The 21213-nt window shown below is 44.5% G+C and overlaps 1 protein-coding gene and 11 non-coding genes across 12 annotated transcripts in view; 1 reads left to right on the plus strand and 11 right to left on the minus strand.

Annotated features, from left to right (window-relative positions):
- The window catches only part of LOC130088913 (piggyBac transposable element-derived protein 4-like), a 118743-nt gene that overhangs the window by 90681 nt on the left and 6849 nt on the right, over window positions 1-21213 (plus strand). The gene's annotated exons all lie outside the window — the stretch shown is intronic.
- Window positions 317-530, minus strand: LOC130094516 (small nucleolar RNA U3). The gene has a single exon (XR_008807983.1). It is a non-coding gene; the product is annotated as a small nucleolar RNA U3 (small nucleolar RNA).
- Window positions 2029-2242, minus strand: LOC130091550 (small nucleolar RNA U3). Its single transcript, XR_008807830.1, has one exon. It is a non-coding gene; the product is annotated as a small nucleolar RNA U3 (small nucleolar RNA).
- On the minus strand, window positions 3741-3954 carry LOC130091603 (small nucleolar RNA U3). The gene has a single exon (XR_008807836.1). It is a non-coding gene; the product is annotated as a small nucleolar RNA U3 (small nucleolar RNA).
- Window positions 5453-5666, minus strand: LOC130094876 (small nucleolar RNA U3). The gene has a single exon (XR_008808021.1). It is a non-coding gene; the product is annotated as a small nucleolar RNA U3 (small nucleolar RNA).
- On the minus strand, window positions 7184-7397 carry LOC130075299 (small nucleolar RNA U3). The gene has a single exon (XR_008805468.1). It is a non-coding gene; the product is annotated as a small nucleolar RNA U3 (small nucleolar RNA).
- LOC130076473 (small nucleolar RNA U3) lies at window positions 8896-9109 on the minus strand. The gene has a single exon (XR_008805658.1). It is a non-coding gene; the product is annotated as a small nucleolar RNA U3 (small nucleolar RNA).
- LOC130091345 (small nucleolar RNA U3) lies at window positions 11117-11330 on the minus strand. Its single transcript, XR_008807806.1, has one exon. It is a non-coding gene; the product is annotated as a small nucleolar RNA U3 (small nucleolar RNA).
- Window positions 12829-13042, minus strand: LOC130094236 (small nucleolar RNA U3). Its single transcript, XR_008807970.1, has one exon. It is a non-coding gene; the product is annotated as a small nucleolar RNA U3 (small nucleolar RNA).
- LOC130091187 (small nucleolar RNA U3) lies at window positions 14541-14754 on the minus strand. The gene has a single exon (XR_008807784.1). It is a non-coding gene; the product is annotated as a small nucleolar RNA U3 (small nucleolar RNA).
- Window positions 16254-16467, minus strand: LOC130075886 (small nucleolar RNA U3). The gene has a single exon (XR_008805586.1). It is a non-coding gene; the product is annotated as a small nucleolar RNA U3 (small nucleolar RNA).
- On the minus strand, window positions 20689-20901 carry LOC130094955 (small nucleolar RNA U3). The gene has a single exon (XR_008808033.1). It is a non-coding gene; the product is annotated as a small nucleolar RNA U3 (small nucleolar RNA).

The following is a 21213-nucleotide window of genomic DNA, read 5'->3' on the forward strand; positions in this document are numbered from 1 at the left end:
GATCAACAGTACCAATTTTCTTCAGATTTTATTTAATATTTCCAAAATTATTCAATTTTTTTTTAAAAATTACTCAAAAAATGAAATGCCTACTCTCAAATAAATGAGGCCTATGATTATTCAGATGCAAATCAAAATATAAAACCAGTCCTAATTGAAAGAGAACATGTTGACAAAAAGATTGAATCCAAGATTGGGTGAAAATATGGTATAATGAGTGATTTATAAGGTTTTTTTTATGGCCCGGTCATTTTTGACCGGGAACACCACAGGTGTTATAGGGTTTTGAACACCACATGAGGGTTAAATGCCAAACACCACTCAGAACACACTCCTTTCTTCAATATTGCAAAAAGCAATACATAACGTTCATCAACGACACAGAGATCACAACCAAAGTCGCTGCTCTGCGCCCAATTCACGCTCAGAAAGGAGCATCATTACTCTTCATTGTGGGTTGGGAGACAAACACTTTCAAAACACATTTCCAAGCAAAAAACTATAGAAATGATCCTTGAAAATATAGTCTTGACGGTTTATAGAAACTCAATCGGCATTCCATTCTGCTGCGCCTCTCCTCTAAAAGGGTTTTGCCTAGTTGAATTTTGTGGGCTTTAAAGTTTACGTGACATTTTAGCGCATACATCGGAGCCAAAAGCAGAAAGGACTTCCACAATCTCTTTGAAGCCTACTGTTAAGATATGTGGAATACACACAACAATCCATAATGTCATACTTTTTTGTAAGCATAGCTGCCCGTGTCATGCTTTGTAGTTGACATTTGTTGAAGCTTAATGTAGAAAATCTTTGAAAAGAAAAGTCACAGGCACATTAACAATTCTTTATGTAGACATTTCAGAAACAAGCTGACGTCGGTCGTGCACTTAGAAAACATGCTATGGCTGACATCGAAATGTGAAATGAACCCGTGTCAGGCCCGTTTTTTCAATAGCACCTGATTTTCGTATCTGCTGTCTTATCCGAGATGCAATACCACATCGCTGCAAAAATTTCAAGTTTTTGCAGTGATGCGGTATTGCATCTCGGATGAGACAACGTTCGCTTTATTCAAAGGACGCCGTGACACGGGCCCCAAGACGAGGAGAGGTTTAAGCTGCCACAAAACACAACCACAAGAGAGACGGGAGCAGGGTTAACAGAAATGATCTTTTATTTAGCCAAGAACTTAGGAATGTAAACTGGAACTTAGGTTCCTTCCGGGCTGTGGTATCAGTGGCGGCTTTGTTCCCCACGTCTGTTTCAACGCTAGGCCACCTTAAAGGGGGAAGACACAACTGAAGAAAGGCAAAATCATTAAAAAGAAGATGTTGCAAGTCTGTCTCTGTCTTCTTACTCTTCAGCCGGTTCTCTCTTGGCCAACGTGTGCTTCAGCACCTCATACTGAAGGATTCTGTACTTAGAACCATCTAGCCTTGAGTGTAGCAGAGTTCCCAATTGTACGGTGACCTCCATTAGGCCATCATTGCCTACAGCTGTGGGTGGTTCCAAGTTTGGAATGTGAGATGGTGGAAATGCTCAAGATTGATGTCTTGTCCTTGCCGGGAGCTGCTCCATTGGTCCTTGGCTCCTGTTTCCAATATTGGATTGCCACAACGCATTTCAGAAAAGCTTCTAAAACAATCCACTTTCTGAAAAGGCACAAATGTCAAACAACGCTCAGATTATATACCCCTTTCTTCAACATCGACAAAAGCTACACAGAAACATCATCAACGACACAGAGTTGACGTCCAACGAAAAAGTCCCGCACCTACCAACAATTGCTAACGTAGGCATTTCAGACACTTGACTTTGATTGCGTTCTTGGAAAACTTGCAATGGCTGACCTCAAACTGAGCACATATCCAGAGCACTCTTTACCATAAAACCCACTTTTTGCAACTGCTGTCTTACACAACACACAGTCCTGCGTCATTGCAAATGGTTCTGCCTTTCAACAAAGTTTTCTGCATGGGACCTACAGATGCAAAAACAAAGAAATTCCAAAATGAGACTTAAATGCCAAACACCACTCAGAACACACTCCTTTCTTCAATATTGCAAAAAGCAATACATAACGTTCATCAACGACACAGAGGTCACAACCAAAGTCGCTGCTCTGCGCCCAATTCACGCTCAGAAAGGAGCATCATTACTCTTCATCGTGGGTTGGGAGACAAACACTTTCGAAACACATTTCCAAGCAAAGAACTATAGAAATGATCCCTGAAAATATAGTCTTAACGGTTTATGGAAACTCAATCGGCATTCCATTCTGCTGCGCCTCTCCTCTAAAAGGGTTTTGCCTAGTTGAATTTTGTGGGCTTTAAAGTTTACGTGACATTTTAGCGCATACATCGGAGCCAAAAGCAGAAAGGACTTCCACAATCTCTTTGAAGCCTACTGTTAAGATATGTGGAATACACACAACAATCCATAATTACATACTTTTTTGTAATCATAGCTGCCCGTGTCATGCTTTGTAGTTGACATTTGTTGAAGCTAAATGTAGAAAATCTTTGAAAAGAAAAGTCACAGGCACATTAACAATTCTTTATGTAGACATTTCAGAAACAAGCTGACGTCGGTCGTGCACTTAGAAAACATGCTATGGCTGACATCGAAATGTGAAATGAACCCGTGTCAGGCCCGTTTTTTCAATAGCACCTGATTTTCGTATCTGCTGTCTTATCCGAGATGCAATACCACATCGCTGCAAACATTTCAAGTTTTTGCAGTGATGCGGTATTGCATCTCGGATGAGACAACGTTCGCTTTATTCAAGGGACGCCGTGACACGGGCCCCAAGACGAGGAGAGGTTTAAGCTGCCACAAAACACAACCACAAGAGAGACGGGAGCAGGGTTAACAGAAATGATCTTTTATTTAGCCAAGAACTTAGGAATGTAAACTGGAACTTAGGTTCCTTCCGGGCTGTGGTATCAGTGGCGGCTTTGTTCCCCACGTCTGTTTCAACGCTAGGCCACCTTAAAGGGGGAAGACACAACTGAAGAAAGGCAAAATCATTAAAAAGAAGATGTTGCAAGTCTGTCTCTGTCTTCTTACTCTTCAGCCGGTTCTCTCTTGGCCAACGTGTGCTTCAGCACCTCATACTGAAGGATTCTGTACTTAGAACCATCTAGCCTTGAGTGTAGCAGAGTTCCCAATTGTACGGTGACCTCCATTAGGCCATCATTGCCTACAGCTGTGGGTGGTTCCAAGTTTGGAATGTGAGATGGTGGAAATGCTCAAGATTGATGTCTTGTCCTTGCCGGGAGCTGCTCCATTGGTCCTTGGCTCCTGTTTCCAATATTGGATTGCCACAACGCATTTCAGAAAAGCTTCTAAAACAATCCACTTTCTGAAAAGGCACAAATGTCAAACAACGCTCAGATTATATACCCCTTTCTTCAACATCGACAAAAGCTACACAGAAACATCATCAACGACACAGAGTTGACGTCCAACGAAAAAGTCCCGCACCTACCAACAATTGCTAACGTAGGCATTTCAGACACTTGACTTTGATTGCGTTCTTGGAAAACTTGCAATGGCTGACCTCAAACTGAGCACATATCCAGAGCACTCTTTACCATAAAACCCACTTTTTGCAACTGCTGTCTTACACAACACACAGTCCTGCGTCATTGCAAACGGTTCTGCCTTTCAACAAAGTTTTCTGCATGGGACCTACAGATGCAAAAACAAAGAAATTCCAAAATGAGACTTAAATGCCAAACACCACTCAGAACACACTCCTTTCTTCAATATTGCAAAAAGCAATACATAACGTTCATCAACGACACAGAGGTCACAACCAAAGTCGCTGCTCTGCGCCCAATTCACGCTCAGAAAGGAGCATCATTACTCTTCATCGTGGGTTGGGAGACAAACACTTTCGAAACACATTTCCAAGCAAAGAACTATAGAAATGATCCCTGAAAATATAGTCTTAACGGTTTATGGAAACTCAATCGGCATTCCATTCTGCTGCGCCTCTCCTCTAAAAGGGTTTTGCCTAGTTGAATTTTGTGGGCTTTAAAGTTTACGTGACATTTTAGCGCATACATCGGAGCCAAAAGCAGAAAGGACTTCCACAATCTCTTTGAAGCCTACTGTTAAGATATGTGGAATACACACAACAATCCATAATTACATACTTTTTTGTAATCATAGCTGCCCGTGTCATGCTTTGTAGTTGACATTTGTTGAAGCTAAATGTAGAAAATCTTTGAAAAGAAAAGTCACAGGCACATTAACAATTCTTTATGTAGACATTTCAGAAACAAGCTGACGTCGGTCGTGCACTTAGAAAACATGCTATGGCTGACATCGAAATGTGAAATGAACCCGTGTCAGGCCCGTTTTTTCAATAGCACCTGATTTTCGTATCTGCTGTCTTATCCGAGATGCAATACCACATCGCTGCAAACATTTCAAGTTTTTGCAGTGATGCGGTATTGCATCTCGGATGAGACAACGTTCGCTTTATTCAAGGGACGCCGTGACACGGGCCCCAAGACGAGGAGAGGTTTAAGCTGCCACAAAACACAACCACAAGAGAGACGGGAGCAGGGTTAACAGAAATGATCTTTTATTTAGCCAAGAACTTAGGAATGTAAACTGGAACTTAGGTTCCTTCCGGGCTGTGGTATCAGTGGCGGCTTTGTTCCCCACGTCTGTTTCAACGCTAGGCCACCTTAAAGGGGGAAGACACAACTGAAGAAAGGCAAAATCATTAAAAAGAAGATGTTTCAAGTCTGTCTCTGTCTTCTTACTCTTCAGCCGGTTCTCTCTTGGCCAACGTGTGCTTCAGCACCTCATACTGAAGGATTCTGTACTTAGAACCATCTAGCCTTGCGTGTAGCAGAGTTCCCAATTGTACGGTTACCTCCATTAGGCCATCATTGCCTACAGCTGTGGGTGGTTCCAAGTTTGGAATGTGAGTTGGTGGAAATGCTCAAGATTGATGTCTTGTCCTAGCCGGGAGCTGCTCCATTGGTCCTGGGCTCCTGTTTCCAATATTGGATTGCCACAACGCATTTCAGAAAAGCTTCTAAAACAATCCACTTTCTCAAAAGGCACAAATGTCAAACAACGCTCAGATTATATACCCCTTTCTTCAACATCGACAAAAGCTTCACAGAAACTTCATCAACGACACAGAGTTGACGTCCAACGAAAAAGTCCCGCACCTACCAACAATTGCTAACGTAGGCATTTCAGACACTTGACTTTGATTGCGTTCTTGGAAAACTTTCAATGGCTGACCTCAAACTGAGCACATATCCAGAGCACTCTTTACCATAAAACCCACTTTTTGCAACTGCTGTCTTACACAATACACAGTCCTGCGTCATATCAAACGGTTCTGCCTTTCAACAACGTTTTCTGCATGGGACCTACAGATGCAAAAACAAAGAAATTCCAAAATGAGACTTAAATGCCAAACACCACTCAGAACACACTCCTTTCTTCAATATTGCAAAAAGCAATACATAACGTTCATCAACGACACAGAGATCACAACCAAAGTCGCTGCTGTGCGCCCAATTCACGCTCAGAAAGGAGCATCACTACTCTTCATTGTGGGTTGGGAGACAAACACTTTCGAAACACATTTCCAAGCAAAAAACTATAGAAATGATCCCTGAAAATATAGTCTTAACGGTTTATGGAAACTCAATCGGCATTCCATTCTGCTGCTCCTCTCCTCTAAAAGGGTTTTGCCTAGTTGAATTTTGTGGGCTTTAAAGTTTACGTGACATTTTAGCGCATACATCGGAGCCAAAAGCAGAAAGGACTTCCACAATCTCTTTGAAGCCTACTGTTAAGATATGTGGAATACACACAACAATCCATAATGACATACTTTTTTGTAATCATAGCTGCCCGTGTCATGCTTTGTAGTTAACATTTGTTGAAGCTAAATGTAGAAAATCTTTGAAAAGATAAGTCACAGGCACATTAACAATTCTTTATGTAGACATTTCAGAAACAAGCTGACGTCGGTCGTGCACTTAGAAAACATGCTATGGCTGACATCGAAATGTGAAATGAACCCGTGTCAGGCCCGTTTTTTCAATAGCACCTGATTTTCGTATCTGCTGTCTTATCCGAGATGCAATACCACATCGCTGCAAACATTTCAAGTTTTTGCAGTGATGCGGTATGGCATCTCGGATGAGACAACGTTCGCTTTATTCAAAGGACGCCGTGACACGGCGACGCCGTGGCACTTGGGGCCCCCAAGACGAGGAGAGGTTTAAGCTGCCACAAAACACAACCACAAGAGAGACGGGAGCAGGGTTAACAGAAATGATCTTTTATTTAGCCAAGAACTTAGGAATGTAAACTGGAACTTAGGTTCCTTCCGGGCTGTGGTATCAGTGGCGGCTTTGTTCCCCACGTCTGTTTCAACGCTAGGCCACCTTAAAGGGGGAAGACACAACTGAAGAAAGGCAAAGTCATTAAAAAGAAGATGTTGCAAGTCTGTCTCTGTCTTCTTACTCTTCAGCCGGTTCTCTCTTGGCCAACGTGTGCTTCAGCACCTCATACTGAAGGATTCTGTACTTAGAACCATCTAGCCTTGAGTGTAGCAGAGTTCCCAATTGTACGGTGACCTCCATTAGGCCATCATTGCCTACAGCTGTGGGTGGTTCCAAGTTTGGAATGTGAGTTGGTGGAAATGCTCAAGATTGATGTCTTGTCCTAGCCGGGAGCTGCTCCATTGGTCCTGGGCTCCTGTTTCCAATATTGGATTGCCACAACGCATTTCAGAAAAGCTTCTAAAACAATCCACTTTCTCAAAAGGCACAAATGTCAAACAACGCTCAGATTATATACCCCTTTCTTCAACATCGACAAAAGCTACACAGAAACTTCATCAACGACACAGAGTTGACGTCCAACGAAAAAGTCCCGCACCTACCAACAATTGCTAACGTAGGCATTTCAGACACTTGACTTTGATTGCGTTCTTGGAAAACTTGCAATGGCTGACCTCAAACTGAGCACATATCCAGAGCACTCTTTACCATAAAACCCACTTTTTGCAACTGCTGCTTACACAACACACAGTCCTGCGTCATATCAAACGGTTCTGCCTTTCAACAAAGTTTTCTGCATGGGACCTACAGATGCAAAAACAAAGAAATTCCAAAATGAGACTTAAATGCCAAACACCACTCAGAACACACTCCTTTCTTCAATATTGCAAAAAGCAATACAGAACGTTCATCAACGACACAGAGCTCACAACCAAAGTCGCTGCTCTGCGCCCAATTCACGCTCAGAAAGGAGCATCATTACTCTTCATCGTGGGTTGGGAGACAAACACTTTCGAAACACATTTCCAAACAAAGAACTATAGAAATGATCTCTGAAAATATAGTCTTAACGGTTTATGGAAACTCAATCGGCATTCCATTCTGCTGCGCCTCTCCTCTAAAAGGGGTTTGCCTAGTTGAATTTTGTGGGCTTTAAAGTTTACGTGACATTTTAGCGCATACATCGGAGCCAAAAGCAGAAAGGACTTCCACAATCTCTTTGAAGCCCACTGTTAAGATATGTGGAATACACACAACAATCCATAATGTCATACTTTTTTGTAAGCATAGCTGCCCGTGTCATGCTTTGCAGTTTACATTTGTTGAAGCTAAATGTAGAAAATCTTTGAAAAGAAAAGTCACAGGCACATTAACAATTCTTTATGTAGACATTTCAGAAACAAGCTGACGTCGGTCGTGCACTTAGAAAACATGCTATGGCTGACATCGAAATGTGAAATGAACCCGTGTCAGGCCCGTTTTTTCAATAGCACCTGATTTTCGTATCTGCTGTCTTATCCGAGATGCAATTCCACATCGCTGCAAACATTTCAAGTTTTTGCAGTGATGCGGTATTGCATCTCGGATGAGACAACGTTCGCTTTATTCAAAGGACGCCGTGACACGGGCCCCAAGACGAGGAGAGGTTTAAGCTGCCACAAAACACAACCACAAGAGAGACGGGAGCAGGGTTAACAGAAATGATCTTTTATTTAGCCAAGAACTTAGGAATGTAAACTGGAACTTAGGTTCCTTCCGGGCTGTGGTATCAGTGGCGGCTTTGTTCCCCACATCTGTTTCAACCCTAGGCCACCTTAAAGGGGGAAGACACAACTGAAAAAAGGCAAAATCATTAAAAAGAAGATGTTGCAAGTCTGTCTCTGTCTTCTTACTCTTCACCCGGTTCTCTCTTGGCCAACGTGTGCTTCAGCACCTCATACTGAAGGATTCTGTACTTAGAACCATCTAGCCTTGAGTGTAGCAGAGTTCCCAATTGTACGGTGACCTCCATTAGGCCATCATTGCCTACAGCTGTGGGTGGTTCCAAGTTTGGAATGTGAATTGGTGGAAATGCTCAAGATTGATGTCTTGTCCTAGCCGGGAGCTGCTCCATTGGTCCTGGGCTCCTGTTTCCAATATTGGATTGCCACAACGCATTTCAGAAAAGCTTCTAAAACAATCCACTTTCTCAAAAGGCACAAATGTCAAACAACGCTCAGATTATATACCCCTTTCTTCAACATCGACAAAAGCTACACAGAAACTTCATCAACGACACAGAGTTGACGTCCAACGAAAAAGTCCCGCACCTACCAACAATTGCTAACGTAGGCATTTCAGACACTTGACTTTGATTGCGTTCTTGGAAAACTTGCAATGGCTGACCTCAAACTGAGCACATATCCAGAACACTCTTTACCATAAAACCCACTTTTTGCAACTGCTGTCTTACACAACACACAGTCCTGCGTCATTGCAAACGGTTCTGCCTTTCAACAAAGTTTTCTGCATGGGACCTACAGATGCAAAAACAAAGAAATTCCAAAATGAGACTTAAATGCCAAACACCACTCAGAACATACTCCTTTCTTCAGTATTGCAAAAAGCAATACATAACGTTCATCAATGACACAGAGATCACAACCAAAGTCGCTGCTCTGCGCCCAATTCACGCTCAGAAAGGAGCATCATTACTCTTCATCGTGGGTTGGGAGACAAACACTTTCAAAACACATTTCCAAGCAAAGAACTATAGAAATGATCTCTGAAAATATAGTCTTAACGGTTTATGGAAACTCAATCGGCATTCCATTCTGCTGCGCCTCTCCTCTAAAAGGGTTTTGCCTAGTTGAATTTTGTGGGCTTTAAAGTTTACGTGACATTTTAGCGCATACATCGGAGCCAAAAGCAGAAAGGACTTCCACAATCTCTTTGAAGCCTACTGTTAAGATATGTGGAATACACACAACAATCCATAATGTCATACTTTTTTGTAAGCATAGGTGCCCGTGTCATGCTTTGCAGTTTACATTTGTTGAAGCTAAATGTAGAAAATCTTTGAAAAGAAAAGTCACAGGCACATTAACAATTCTTTATGTAGACATTTCAGAAACAAGCTGACGTCGGTCGTGCACTTAGAAAACATGCTATGGCTGACATCGAAATGTGAAATGAACCCGTGTCAGGCCCGTTTTTTCAATAGCACCTGATTTTCGTATCTGCTGTCTTATCCGAGATGCAATACCACATCGCTGCAAACGTTTCAAGTTTTTGCAGTGATGCGGTATTGCATCTCGGATGAGACAGCAGATACGAAAATCAGGTGCTATTGAAAAAACGGGCCTGACACGGGTTCATTTCAATTTTGTGGGCTTTAAAGTTTACGTGACATTTTAGCGCATACATCGGAGCCAAAAGCAGAAAGGACTTCCACAATCTCTTTGAAGCCTACTGTTAAGATATGTGGAATACACACAACAATCCATAATGTCATACTTTTTTGTAAGCATAGGTGCCCGTGTCATGCTTTGTAGTTGACATTTGTTGAAGCTAAATGTAGAAAATCTTTGAAAAGAAAAGTCACAGGCACATTAACAATTCTTTATGTAGACATTTCAGAAACAAGCTGACGTCGGTCGTGCACTTAGAAAACATGCTATGGCTGACATCGAAATGTGAAATGAACCCGTGTCAGGCCCGTTTTTTCAATAGCACCTGATTTTCGTATCTGCTGTCTTATCCGAGATGCAATACCACATCCCTGCAAACATTTCAAGTTTTTGCAGTGATGCGGTATTGCATCTCGGATGAGACAACGTTCGCTTTATTCAAAGGACGCCGTGACACGGGCCCCAAGACGAGGAGAGGTTTAAGCTGCCACAAAACACAACCACAAGAGAGACGGGAGCAGGGTTAACAGAAATGATCTTTTATTTAGCCAAGAACTTAGGAATGTAAACTGGAACTTAGGTTCCTTCCGGGCTGTGGTATCAGTGGCGGCTTTGTTCCCCACGTCTGTTTCAACGCTAGGCCACCTTAAAGGGGGAAGACACAACTGAAGAAAGGCAAAATCATTAAAAAGAAGATGTTGCAAGTCTGTCTCTGTCTTCTTACTCTTCAGCCGGTTCTCTCTTGGCCAACGTGTGCTTCAGCACCTCATACTGAAGGATTCTGTACTTAGAACCATCTAGCCTTGAGTGTAGCAGAGTTCCCAATTGTACGGTGACCTCCATTAGGCCATCATTGCCTACAGCTGTGGGTGGTTCCAAGTTTGGAATGTGAGTTGGTGGAAATGCTCAAGATTGATGTCTTGTCCTAGCCGGGAGCTGCTCCATTGGTCCTGGGCTCCTGTTTCCAATATTGGATTGCCACAACGCATTTCAGAAAAGCTTCTAAAACAATCCACTTTCTCAAAAGGCACAAATGTCAAACAACGCTCAGATTATATACCCCTTTCTTCAACATCGACAAAAGCTACACAGAAACTTCCTCAACGACACAGAGTTGACGTCCAACGAAAAAGTCCCGCACCTACCAACAATTGCTAACGTAGGCATTTCAGACACTTGACTTTGATTGCGTTCTTGGAAAACTTGCAATGGCTGACCTCAAACTGAGCACATATCCAGAGCACTCTTTACCATAAAACCCACTTTTTGCAACTGCTGTCTTACACAACACACAGTCCTGCGTCATTGCAAACGGTTCTGCCTTTCAACAAAGTTTTCTGCATGGGACCTACAGATGCAAAAACAAAGAAATTCCAAAATGAGACTTAAATGCCAAACACCACTCAGAACACACTCCTTTCTTCAATATTGCAAAAAGCAATACATAACGTTCATCAACGACACAGAGATCACAACCAAAGTCGCTGCTCTGTGCCCAATTCACGCTCAGAAAGGAGCATCATTACTCTTCATTGTGGGTTGGGAGACAAACACTTTCGAAACACATTTCCAAGCAAAAAACTATAGAAATGATTCCTGAAAATATAGTCTTAACGGTTTATGGAAACTCAATCGGCATTCCATTCTGCAGCGCCTCTCCTCTAAAAGGGTTTTGCCTAGTTGAATTTTGTGGGCTTTAAAGTTTACGTGACATTTTAGCGCATACATCGGAGCCAAAAGCAGAAAGGACTTCCACAATCTCTTTGAAGCCTACTGTTAAGATATGTGGAATACACACAACAATCCATAATGACATACTTTTTTGTAATCATAGCTGCCCGTGTCATGCTTTGTAGTTGACATTTGTTGAAGCTAAATGTAGAAAATCTTTGAAAAGAAAAGTCACAGGCACATTAACAATTCTTTATGTAGACATTTCAGAAACAAGCTGACGTCGGTCGTGCACTTAGAAAACATGCTATGGCTGACATCGAAATGTGAAATGAACCCGTGTCAGGCCCGTTTTTTCAATAGCACCTGATTTTCGTATCTTCTGTCTTATCCGAGATGCAATACCACATCGCTGCAAACATGTCAAGTTTTTGCAGTGATGCGGTATTGCATCTCGGATGAGACAACGTTCGCTTTATTCAAAGGACGCCGTGACACGGGCCCCAAGACGAGGAGAGGTTTAAGCTGCCACAAAACACAACCACAAGAGAGACGGGAGCAGGGTTAACAGAAATGATCTTTTATTTAGCCAAGAACTTAGGAATGTAAACTGGAACTTAGGTTCCTTCCGGGCTGTGGTATCAGTGGCGGCTTTGTTCCCCACGTCTGTTTCAACGCTAGGCCACCTTAAAGGGGGAAGACACAACTGAAGAAAGGCAAAATCGTTAAAAAGAAGATGTTGCAAGTCTGTCTCTGTCTTCTTACTCTTCAGCCGGTTCTCTCTTGGCCAACGTGTGCTTCAGCACCTCATACTGAAGGATTCTGTACTTAGAACCATCTAGCCTTGAGTGTAGCAGAGTTCCCAATTGTACGGTGACCTCCATTAGGCCATCATTGCCTACAGCTGTGGGTGGTTCCAAGTTTGGAATGTGAGTTGGTGGAAATGCTCAAGATTGATGTCTTGTCCTAGCCGGGAGCTGCTCCATTGGTCCTGGGCTCCTGTTTCCAATATTGGATTGCCACAACGCATTTCAGAAAAGCTTCTAAAACAATCCACTTTCTCAAAAGGCACAAATGTCAAACAACGCTCAGATTATATACCCCTTTCTTCAACATCGACAAAAGCTACACAGAAACTTCATCAACGACACAGAGTTGACGTCCAACGAAAAAGTCCCGCACCTACCAACAATTGCTAACGTAGGCATTTCAGACACTTGACTTTGATTGCGTTCTTGGAAAACTTGCAATGGCTGACCTCAAACTGAGCACATATCCAGAGCACTCTTTACCATAAAACCCACTTTTTGCAACTGCTGTCTTACACAACACACAGTCCTGCGTCATATCAAACGGTTCTGCCTTTCAACAAAGTTTTCTGCATGGGACCTACAGATGCAAAAACAAAGAAATTCTAAAATGAGATTTAAATGCCAACCACCACTCAGAACACACTCCTTTCTTCAATATTGCAAAAAGCAATACATAACGTTCATCAACGACACAGAGATCACAACCAAAGTCACTGCTCTGTGCCCAATTCACGCTCAGAAAGGAGCATCATTACTCTTCATTGTGGGTTGGGAGACAAACACTTTCGAAACACATTTCCAAGCAAAGAACTATAGAAATGATCCCTGAAAATATAGTCTTAACGGTTTATGGAAACTCAATCGGCATTCCATTCTGCTGCGCCTCTCCTCTTAAAGGGTTTTGCCTAGTTGAATTTTGTGGGCTTTAAAGTTTACGTGACATTTTAGCGCATACATCGGAGCCAAAAGCAGAAAGGACTTCCACAATCTCTTTGAAGCCTACTGTTAAGATATGTGGAATACACACAACAATCCATAATGACATACTTTTTTGTAATCATAGCTGCCCGTGTCATGCTTTGTAGTTGACATTTGTTGAAGCTAAATGTAGAAAATCTTTGAAAAGAAAAGTCACAGGCACATTAACAATTCTTTATGTAGACATTTCAGAAACAAGCTGACGTCGGTCGTGCACTTAGAAAACATGCTATGGCTGACATCGAAATGTGAAATGAACCCGTGTCAGGCCCGTTTTTTCAATAGCACCTGATTTTCGTATCTGCTGTCTTATCCGAGATGCAATACCACATCACTGCAAACATTTCAAGTTTTTGCAGTGATGCGGTATTGCATCTCGGATGAGACAACGTTCGCTTTATTCAAAGGACGCCGTGACACGGGCCCCAAGACGAGGAGAGGTTTAAGCTGCCACAAAACACAACCACAAGAGAGACGGGAGCAGGGTTAACAGAAATGATCTTTTATTTAGCCAAGAACTTAGGAATGTAAACTGGAACTTAGGTTCCTTCCGGGCTGTGGTATCAGTGGCCGCTTTGTTCCCCACGTCTGTTTCAACGCTAGGCCACCTTAAAGGGGGAAGACACAACTGAAGAAAGGCAAAATCATTAAAAAGAAGATGTTGCAAGTCTGTCTCTGTCTTCTTACTCTTCAGCCGGTTCTCTCTTGGCAAACGTGTGCTTCAGCACCTCATACTGAAGGTTTCTGTACTTAGAACCATCTAGCCTTGAGTGTAGCAGAGTTCCCAATTGTACGGTGACCTCCATTAGGCCATCATTGCCTACAGCTGTGGGTGGTTCCAAGTTTGGAATGTGAGTTGGTGGAAATGCTCAAGATTGATGTCTTGTCCTAGCCGGGAGCTGCTCCATTGGTCCTGGGCTCCTGTTTCCAATATTGGATTGCCACAACGCATTTCAGAAAAGCTTCTAAAACAATCCACTTTCTCAAAAGGCACAAATGTCAAACAACGCTCAGATTATATACCCCTTTCTTCAACATCGACAAAAGCTACACAGAAACTTCATCAACGACACAGAGTTGACGTCCAACGAAAAAGTCCCGCACCTACCAACAATTGCTAACGTAGGCATTTCAGACACTTGACTTTGATTGCGTTCTTGGAAAACTTGCAATGGCTGACCTCAAACTGAGCACATATCCAGAGCACTCTTTACCATAAAACCCACTTTTTGCAACTGCTGTCTTACACAACACACAGTCCTGCGTCATTGCAAACGGTTCTGCCTTTCAACAAAGTTTTCTGCATGGGACCTACAGAGGCAAAAACAAAGAAATTCCAAAATGAGACTTAAATGCCAAACACCACTCAGAACACACTCCTTTCTTCAATATTGCAAAAAGCAATACATAACGTTCATCAACGACACAGAGATCACAACCAAAGTCGCTGCTCTGCGCCCAATTCACGCTCAGAAAGGAGCATCATTACTCTTCATCGTGGGTTGGGAGACAAACACTTTCGAAACACATTTCCAAGCAAAGAACTATAGAAATGATCCCTAAAAATATAGTCTTAACGGTTTATGGAAACTCAATCGGCATTCCATTCTGCTGCGCCTCTCCTCTAAAAGGGTTTTGCCTAGTTGAATTTTGTGGGCTTTAAAGTTTACGTGACATTTTAGCGCATACATCGGAGCCAAAAGCAGAAAGGACTTCCACAATCTCTTTGAAGCCTACTGTTAAGATATGTGGAATACACACAACAATCCATAATGTCATACTTTTTTGTAAGCATAGCTGCCCGTGTCATGCTTTGTAGTTGACATTTGTTGAAGCTAAATGTAGAAAATCTTTGAAAAGAAAAGTCACAGGTACATTAACAATTCTTTATGTAGACATTTCAGAAACAAGCTGACGTCGGTCGTGCACTTAGAAAACATGCTATGGCTGACATCGAAATGTGAAATGAACCCGTGTCAGGCCCCGTTTTTTCAATAGCACCTGATTTTCGTATCTGCTGTCTTATCCGAGATGCAATACCACATCGCTGCAAACATTTCAAGTTTTTGCAGTGATGCGGTATTGCATCTCGGATGAGACAACGTTCGCTTTATTCAAAGGACGCCGTGACACGGGCCCCAAGACGAGGAGAGGTTTAAGCTGCCACAAAACACAACCACAAGAGAGACGGGAGCAGGGTTAACAGAAATGATCTTTTATTTAGCCAAGAACTTAGGAATGTAAACTGGAACTTAGGTTCCTTCCGGGCTGTGGTATCAGTGGCGGCTTTGTTCCCCACGTCTGTTTCAACGCTAGGCCACCTTAAAGGGGGAAGACACAACTGAAGAAAGGCAAAATCATTAAAAAGAAGATGTTGCAAGTCTGTCTCTGTCTTCTTACTCTTCAGCCGGTTCTCTCTTGGCCAACGTGTGCTTCAGCACCTCATACTGAAGGATTCTGTACTTAGAACCATCTAGCCTTGAGTGTAGCAGAGTTCCCAATTGTACGGTGACCTCCATTAGGCCATCATTGCCTACAGCTGTGGGTGGTTCCAAGTTTGGAATGTGAGTTGGTGGAAATGCTCAAGATTGATGTCTTGTCCTAGCCGGGAGCTGCTCCATTGGTCCTGGGCTCCTGTTTCCAATATTGGATTGCCACAACGGATTTCAGAAAAGCTTCTAAAACAATCCACTTTCTCAAAAAGCACAAATGTCAAACAACGCTCAGATTATATACCCCTTTCTTCAACATCGACAAAAGCTACACAGAAACTTCATCAACGACACAGAGTTGACGTCCAACGAAAAAGTCCCGCACCTACCAACAATTGCTAACGTAGGCATTTCAGACACTTGACTTTGATTGCGTTCTTGGAAAACTTGCAATGGCTGACCTCAAACTGAGCACATATCCAGAGCACTCTTTACCATAAAACCCACTTTTTGCAACTGCTGTCTTACACAACACACAGTCCTGCGTCATTGCAAACGGTTCTGCCTTTCAACAAAGTTTTCTGCATGGGACCTACAGATGCAAAAACAAAGAAATTCCAAAATGAGACTTAAATGCCAAACACCACTCAGAACATTCTCCTTTCTTCAATATTGCAAAAAGCAATACAGAACGTTCATCAACGACACAGAGCTCACAACCAAAGTCGCTGCTCTGCGCCCAATTCACGCTCAGAAAGGAGCATCATTACTCTTCATCGTGGGTTGAGAGACAAACACTTTCGAAACACATTTCCAAGCAAAGAACTATAGAAATGATCCCTGAAAATATAGTCTTAACGGTTTATGGAAACTCAATCGGCATTCCATTCTGCTGCGCCTCTCCTCTAAAAGGGTTTTGCCTAGTTGAATTTTGTGGGCTTTAAAGTTTACGTGACATTTTAGCGCATACATCGGAGCCAAAAGCAGAAAGGACTTCCACAATCTCTTTGAAGCCTACTGTTAAGATATGTGGAATACACACAACAATCCATAATGTCATACTTTTTTGTAAGCATAGCTGCCCGTGTCATGCGTTTGTAGTTGACATTTGTTGAAGCTAAATGTAGAAAATCTTTGAAAAGAAAAGTCACAGGTACATTAACAATTCTTTATGTAGACATTTCAGAAACAAGCTGACGTCGGTCGTGCACTTAGAAAACATGCTATGGCTGACATCGAAATGTGAAATGAACCTGTGTCAGTGTCACGGTGTGGGTTTTGTGTTTTGTTCCTTGTTCTTGTCTGTCATGTGATTCCCTGTTTGTCATGTTATCCTGCCATGTGTCTTGTCTTTTGTCATGTTGTTGCTCAGTGTCCACAGGTGTTCCTCGTCTATGTCTATTAGTCTCCCCAGGTGTCTCTTATTAACCACGCCCCCTTGTTATCTTGTTTAGCTTGTTTGTCTGTGTATTTAAACCCCTGTGTTTCAGTTGTTGGCTGTCGGTTGTTGTTTAATGTTACTACTGTCTTGTTCTGAGTTCCCTGGATTTCCTGTTTGTTTCTGTTTAATTAAATGTGCTTGCGATTGGATTCACTCTCTGTTTCATCCTTGCTGCCTCGTAACAGAACAACCGACCGCCAATGAATCCAGCAGCACGGATCTCGTCTGATCTTCCCAGCATGGACCGGGAGTTTGCTGGGAAAACCGCGGCCTTAGCCCTGAACAGCCCGGATTTGTTTCAGTTTACCTGGGGGTTTGCTGCACTTGCTGCCTCATGCACCCTAGGGAATGAGGCTATAAAATTGTGTTACCGGCTGGGGGCTAAGGCGGTCAACCCTAGGGAGCTCCCCGATCTCTCTGGCCTGGATTGGAGAGAGGCACTCTCCAGTTGTCTGGAGAGCTTCAGCCCGGGGTACGCCAGGCCTTCAACACTGGTCCCAGTTCCGGTGGTTCCGAGTCCGGTGGCCCGGAGGAGGAGGAGAAAGGCCTCCTCAAAGACCGTCCAGCCAGAGATCGTCCAGCCAGAGACCGTCCAGCCAGAGACCGTCCAGCCAGAGACCGTCCAGCCAGAGACCGTCCAGCCAGAGACCGTCCAGCCAGAGACCGTCCAGCCAGAGACCGTCCAGCCAGAGACCGTCCAGCCAGAGACCGTCCAGCCAGAGACCGTCCAGCCAGAGACCGTCCAGCCAGAGACCGTCCAGCCAGAGACCGTCCAGCCAGAGACCGTCCAGCCAGAGACCGTCCAGCCAGAGACCGTCCAGCCAGAGACCGTCCAGCCAGAGCTTCACGTCAGCCACGTCCAGCCAGAGCTTCACGTCAGCCACGTCCAGCCAGAGCTTCACGTCACGTCTGCCCAGCCAGAGACTGTTCACGTCACGTCTGCCCAGCCAGAGACTGTTCACGTCACGTCTGCCCAGCCAGAGACTGTTCACGTCACGTCTGCCCAGCCAGAGACTGTTCACGTCACGTCTGCCCAGCCAGAGACTGTTCACGTCACGTCTGCCCAGCCAGAGACTGTTCACGTCACGTCTGCCCAGCCAGAGACTGTTCACGTCACGTCTGCCCAGCCAGAGACTGTTCACGTCACGTCTGCCCAGCCAGAGACTGTTCACGTCACGTCTGCCCAGCCAGAGACTGTTCACGTCACGTCTGCCCAGCCAGAGACTGTTCACGTCACGTCTGCCCAGCCAGAGACTGTTCACGTCACGTCTGCCCAGCCAGAGACTGTTCACGTCACGTCTGCCCAGCCAGAGACTGTTCACGTCACGTCTGCCCAGCCAGAGACTGTTCACGTCACGTCTGCCCAGCCAGAGACTGATCACGCCACGCATGCGCCGCCTGAGCCCTCAGTGACCGCAACACTGGCCATTATGGCCACAGCCATGTGGTGTGTGTGGGCTACGCACACCCTTGAGCCAGAGCCCGCTGATCCTGCGCCAGAGCCCGCTGATCCTGCGCCAGAGCCCGCTGATCCTGCGCCAGAGCCCGCTGATCCTGCGCCAGAGCCCGCTGATCCTGCGCCAGAGCCCGCTGATCCTGCGCCAGAGCCCGCTGATCCTGCGCCAGAGCCTGCTGATCCGGCGCCAGAGCCTGCTGATCCTGCGCCAGGGGCCGTTGATCCTGCACCAGAGCTCACTGATCCTGCGCCAGTCCTGTCCAGCGCAGAGTTTCCTTCGCCGCTGGTTCTGCTTAGCTCAGGGCCCTCTTCACCGCCGTGGCCGCCCGAGGGGTCTTCACCACCGTGGCCGCGCGAGGGGTCTTCACCGCCGTGGCCGCCCGAGGGGTCTTCACCGCCGTGGCCGCCCGAGGGGTCTTCACCGCCGTGGCCGCCCGAAGGGTCCTCTCCGCCGTGGCCGCCCGAAGGGTCTTCACCGCCCTGGCCGCCCGAAGGGTCTTCACCGCCCTGGCCACCTGAACTGCCTGCTCCACCCTGGTCGCCTGCACAGCCTGGTCTGCCCACGCTCCATGGCCCAGGTCCACCATGTCCTGGTCCCGTTCCCCTGTGCGGGCCTGGCCCTCCATCCCTCCCCCAGACCGCCTCCGCTTCACCACCCTCCTGAACTATTGTTTTTTGTTTTTATGGGCGTCGGGAGCCGCCCATAGGGGAGGGGCTATGTCACGGTGTGGGTTTTGTGTTTTGTTCCTTGTTCTTGTCTGTCATGTGATTCCCTGTTTGTCATGTTATCCTGCCATGTGTCTTGTCTTTTGTCATGTTGTTGCTCAGTGTCCACAGGTGTTCCTCGTCTATGTCTATTAGTCTCCCCAGGTGTCTCTTATTAACCACGCCCCCTTGTTATCTTGTTTAGCTTGTTTGTCTGTGTATTTAAACCCCTGTGTTTCAGTTGTTGGCTGTCGGTTGTTGTTTAATGTTACTACTGTCTTGTTCTGAGTTCCCTGGATTTCCTGTTTGTTTCTGTTTAATTAAATGTGCTTGCGATTGGATTCACTCTCTGTTTCATCCTTGCTGCCTCGTAACAGTCAGGCCCCGTTTTTTCAATAGCACCTGATTTTCGTATCTGCTGTCTTATCCGAGATGCAATACCACATCGCTGCAAACATTTCAAGTTTTTGCAGTGATGCGGTATTGCATCTCGGATGAGACAACGTTCGCTTTATTCAAAGGACGCCGTGACACGGGCCCCAAGACGAGGAGAGGTTTAAGCTGCCACAAAACACAACCACAAGAGAGACGGGAGCAGGGTTAACAGAAATGATCTTTTATTTAGCCAAGAACTTAGGAATGTAAACTGGAACTTAGGTTCCTTCCGGGCTGTGGTATCAGTGGCGGCTTTGTTCCCCACGTCTGTTTCAACGCTAGGCCACCTTAAAGGGGGAAGACACAACTGAAGAAAGGCAAAATCATTAAAAAGAAGATGTTGCAAGTCTGTCTCTGTCTTCTTACTCTTCAGCCGGTTCTCTCTTGGCCAACGTGTGCTTCAGCACCTCATACTGAAGGATTCTGTACTTAGAACCATCTAGCCTTGAGTGTAGCAGAGTTCCCAATTGTACGGTGACCTCCATTAGGCCATCATTGCCTACAGCTGTGGGTGGTTCCAAGTTTGGAATGTGAGTTGGTGGAAATGCTCAAGATTGATGTCTTGTCCTAGCCGGGAGCTGCTCCATTGGTCCTGGGCTCCTGTTTCCAATATTGGATTGCCACAACGCATTTCAGAAAAGCTTCTAAAACAATCCACTTTCTCAAAAGGCACAAATGTCAAACAACGCTCAGATTATATACCCCTTTCTTCAACATCGACAAAAGCTACACAGAAACTTCATCAACGACAAAGAGTTGACGTCCAACGAAAAAGTCCCGCACCTACCAACAATTGCTAACGTAGGCATTTCAGACACTTGACTTTGATTGCGTTCTTGGAAAACTTGCAATGGCTGACCTCAAACTGAGCACATATCCAGAGCACTCTTTACCATAAAACCCACTTTTTGCAACTGCTGTCTTACACAACACACAGTCCTGCGTCATTGCAAACGGTTCTGCCTTTCAACAAAGTTTTCTGCATGGGACCTACTGATGAAAAAACAAAGAAATTCCAAAATGAGACTTAAATGCCAAACACCACTCAGAACATACTCCTTCTTCAATATTGCAAAAAGCAATACATAACGTTCATCAACGACACAGAGATCACAACCAAAGTCGCTGCTCTGCGCCCAATTCACGCTCAGAAAGGAGCATCATTACTCTTCATCGTGGGTTGGGAGACAAACACTTTCGAAACACATTTCCAAGCAAAGAACTATAGAAATGATCCCTGAAAATATAGTCTTAACGGTTTATGGAAACTCAATCGGCATTCCATTCTGCTGCGCCTCTCCTCTAAAAGGGTTTTGCCTAGTTGAATTTTGTGGGCTTTAAAGTTTACGTGACATTTTAGCGCATACATCGGAGCCAAAAGCAGAAAGGACTTCCACAATCTCTTTGAAGCCTACTGTTAAGATATGTGGAATACACACAACAATCCATAATGACATACTTTTTTGTAATCATAGCTGCCCGTGTCATGCTTTGTAGTTGACATTTGTTGAAGCTAAATGTAGAAAATCTTTGAAAAGAAAAGTCACAGGCACATTAACAATTCT

The sequence above is a fragment of the Rhinichthys klamathensis genome, unplaced genomic scaffold (assembly GCF_029890125.1).
Source record: "Rhinichthys klamathensis goyatoka isolate OS25496 unplaced genomic scaffold, OSU_Roscu_1.1 h1tg000001l_1, whole genome shotgun sequence".
NCBI lineage: Eukaryota > Metazoa > Chordata > Actinopteri > Cypriniformes > Leuciscidae > Rhinichthys > Rhinichthys klamathensis.